The following is a 4,156-nucleotide window of genomic DNA, read 5'->3' as shown; positions in this document are numbered from 1 at the left end:
TTACACTTAGTTCATGTCAACCATGTTTTTTGTCAGAGCGTAAATGTTCAGGTTGACAGTGTAGTTCCTATTCATAACAATGATATAACATGTTATAACAACATCAAACACTGCGGGTGACTAGCCTAGTCCCTGATCTGTTCGTGCTATCATGTCCGCTCTTTGGCATGACAATGAGTGACAAACTGAGTTGACATGATAGCACAAATAGATCTGGGACCAGGCCCAACAGGCTGAACAATCAACAATAATACAATTCTAATCTGAATCTGCCACGACTACGATTGTCTCCTCCTACTGCAGTCATGCTTCAAGGGAGGGTATAATTGTAAAGATCCAATGGTTGTGGAATTTTGTTGTTGTTGATGATGTCCGTAAGCAGGAAGTTGGCCAACTCTATTGATTACATTATATCACTAAGTCTACTTTTAAACTGTGTAAATTAAACAGTTGTTTAATGTCTTTGGCAGCAAAAGGAGCTTTTGCATTTGTGTCTATTATGGATCCACATTAGCTGCTGTCAAGGCAGAAGCTATTGTTCCTGGGGTCCAGCAAAATGAAGGTAATTATAACATTTGAACACTTTTCACAACACATTAAGTGTGTGCCCTCAGGCTACTACTCTACTAGCACATACAGTTGAAGTCGGATGTTTACATACACTTAGCTTGGAGTCATTTAAACAAGTTTTTCAACCACTCCACAAATTTCTTATTAACAAACTATAGTTTTGGCAAATCGGTTAGGACATCTACTTTGTGCATGACACAAGTAATTTTTCCAACAATTGTTTACAGACAGATTATTTCACTTATATTTCACTCTTTCATAATTCCAGTGGGTCAGAAGTTTACATACACTAAGTTGACTGTGCCTTTAAACAGCTTGGAAGATTCCAGAAAATTATGTCATTATGTCACGCCCTGGCCTTAGTATTATTTGTTTTATTTATTATTTTAGTTAGGTCAGGGTGTGACATGGGTTATGTGTGTATTTTGGGGTATTATATGGTAGAGCGGGGTGTTGGTTGTAGTGTATGGGTTTGTGTTGAGTGTATGTATCTAGCTGTGTCTATGGGTGTGTGTAGTTTTCTAGGAAAGTCTATGGTGGCCTGAATGGGTTCTCAATTAGAGACAGCTGGTTTCTGTTGTCTCTAATTGGGAACCATATTTAAGGCTGCCATAGGCTTTAGCTGTTGTGGGTCATTGTATATGTATATGTCGACGTAAGTAGTTTGTGTGTGCACTTGCGGTTTAGGTTTCACGATCGTTTGTTGTTTGGTTAGTGTGTTAAGTGTGTTAAGTGTTACGTGTTCATCTTCGTCGTTATAATTAAAGAAGATGTATTCAAGTCATGTTGCGCCTTGGTCCTCTCTTTCACGTCAACACGATCATGACACATTAGCCTTCTGATAGGCTAATTGACATAATTTGAGTCATTTGGAGGTGTACCTGTGGATGTATTTCAAGGTCTACCTTCAAACTCAGTGCCTCTTTGCTTGACATCCTGGGAAAATCAAAAGAAATCAGCCAAGACCTCAGAAAAATAATTAAAGACCTCTACAAGTCTGGTTCATCCTTGGGAGCAATTTCCAAATGCCTGAAGGTACCACGTTCATCTGTACAAGCAATAGTACGCAAGTATAAACACCATGGGACCACACAGCCGTCATACCGCTCAGGAAGGAGACGCATTCTGTCTCCTAGAGATTAACATACTTTGGTGCGAAAAGTGCAAATCAATCCCAGAACAACAGCAAACGACCTTGTGAAGATGCTGGAGGAAACAGGTACAAAAGTATGTATATCCACAGTAAAATGAGTCCTATATCGACATAACCTGAAAGGCCGCTCAGCAAGTTAGAAGCCACTGTTCCAAAACCATCATAAAAATGACAGACTACGGTTTGCAACTGCACATGGGGACAAAGATTGTATTTTTTGGAGAAATGTCCTCTGGTCTGATGAAACAAAAATAGAACTGTTTGGTCATAATGACCATTGTTATGTTTGGAGGAAAAAGGGGGAGGCTTGCAAGCTGAAGAATGTCATACCATCCATGAAGCACGGGGGTGGCAGCATCATGTTGTGGGGTGCTTTACTGCAGGAGGGACTGGTGCACTTCACAAAATAGATAGCATCATGAGACTGGAAAATTATGTGGATATATTGAAACAAGATCTCAAGACATCAGTCAGGAAGTTAAAGCTTGGTCGCAAATGGGTCTTCCAAATGGACAATGACCCCAAGCATACTTCCAAAGTTATGGCAAAATGGCTTAATGACAACAAAGTCAAGGTATTGGAGTGGCCATCACAAAGCCCTGACCTCAAACCTATAGAAAATTTGTGGGCAGAACTGAAAAAGCTTGTGCGAGCAAGGAGGCCTACAAACCTGACTCAGTTACACCAGCTCTGTCAGGAGGAATGGGCCAAAATCCAGCCAACTTACTGTGGGAAGCTTGTGGAAGGCTACCCGAAACGTTTGACCCAAGTTAAACAATATAAAGGCAATGCTACCAAATACTAATTGAGTGTGTAAACTTCTGACCCACTGGGAATGTGATGAAAGAAATAAAAGATGAAATAAATCATTCTCTCTACTATTATTCTGACATTTCACATTCGTTAAAATAAAGTGGTGATCCTAACTGACCTAAGACAGGGGATTTGTCAGGAATTGTGTAAATGTCAGGAATGAATGTCAATAAATGTCAGGAATTGTGAAAAACTGCATTTAAATGTATTTGGCTAAGGTGTATGTAAACTTCAGACTTCAACTGTATCTACAATACAAAATCCATGTGTACATGTGTGTATAGAGCATATGTTATTGTGTGTGTGTATTGGGCCAGCAGCATACCACCCTGCATACCACTGCTGGCTTGCTTCTGAAGCTAAGCAGGGTTGGTCCTGGTCAGTCCCTGGATGGGAGACCAGGTGCTGCTGGAAGTGGTGTTGGAGGGCCAGTAGGAGGCACTCTTTCCTCTGGTCTAAACAAAGATCCCAATGCCCCAGGGCAGTGATTGGGGACACTGCTCTGTGTAGGGTGCTGTCTTTCGGATGGGACGTTAAACGGGTGTCCTGACTCTCTGAGGTCATTAAAGATCCCATGGCACTTATCGTAAGAGTAGGGGTGTTAACCCCGGTGTCCTGGCTAAATTCCCAATCTGGCCCTCAACCATCACGGTCACCTAATAATCCCCAGTTTACAATTGGCTCATTCATCCCCCTCCTCTCCCCTGTAACTATTCCCCAGGTCATTGCTGCAAATGAGAACGTGTTCTCAGTCAATTTACCTGGTAAAATAACGGTAAAATAAAAAGAAAATGTATGAGTCTGTGCCTGTGTGTGTGTCTCTTCACAGTCCCCGCTATTCCATAAAGTGTATTTTCATCAGTTTTTTAAATCTGATTCTACTGCTTGCATCAGATACTTGATGTGGAATAGAATTCCATGTAGTCATGTCTCTATGTAGTACTGTGCGCCTTCCATAGTCTGTTCTGGACTTGGGGACTGTGAAGAGACCTCTTGTGGCATGTCTTGTGGGTGTGCATTGGTGTCTGAGTTGTGTGCTAGTAGTTTAAACAGACAGCTCGGTGCATTCAACATGGCAATACCTCTCACAAATACAAGAACGGATTAAGTCAATCTCTCCTTTACTTTGAGCCAGGAGAGATTGACATGCATATTGTTCATGTCAGCTCTCCATGTACATTTAAGGGCCAGCCATACTGCCCTCATCTGTGTCAATTTACATTTTCATAAGTCCCTTTGTGACACCTGACCAATCGACTGGACAGTAGTTCAGGTGCAACAAAGAAGGCAGAGCATCTTTTATTATGGACAGACCTTTCCCCATCTTAGCTGCTGTTGCATTAATATGTTTTGACCATGACAGTTTACAATCCAGGGTTACTACCAGCAGTTTATTCTCCTCAACTTTCTCAATTTCCATATAATTCATTACAAGATTTAGATGAGGTTTAGGGTTTATTGTCCCAAATACAGTGCTTTAAGTTTTTGAAATATTTGGGACTAACCTATTTCTTACCACCCATTCTGAAACTGACTGCAGCTCTTTGTTAAATGTTGCAGTGATTTCACTTGCTGTGATAGCTGACGTGTATAGTGTTGAGTCATCAGCATACATAGACA

The sequence above is a fragment of the Salvelinus sp. IW2-2015 genome, linkage group LG28 (assembly GCF_002910315.2).
Source record: "Salvelinus sp. IW2-2015 linkage group LG28, ASM291031v2, whole genome shotgun sequence".
Taxonomy (NCBI): Eukaryota; Metazoa; Chordata; class Actinopteri; order Salmoniformes; family Salmonidae; genus Salvelinus; species Salvelinus sp. IW2-2015.
The sequence above is the reverse complement of the archived record's forward strand: the minus strand, read 5'-3'. Positions refer to the sequence as shown.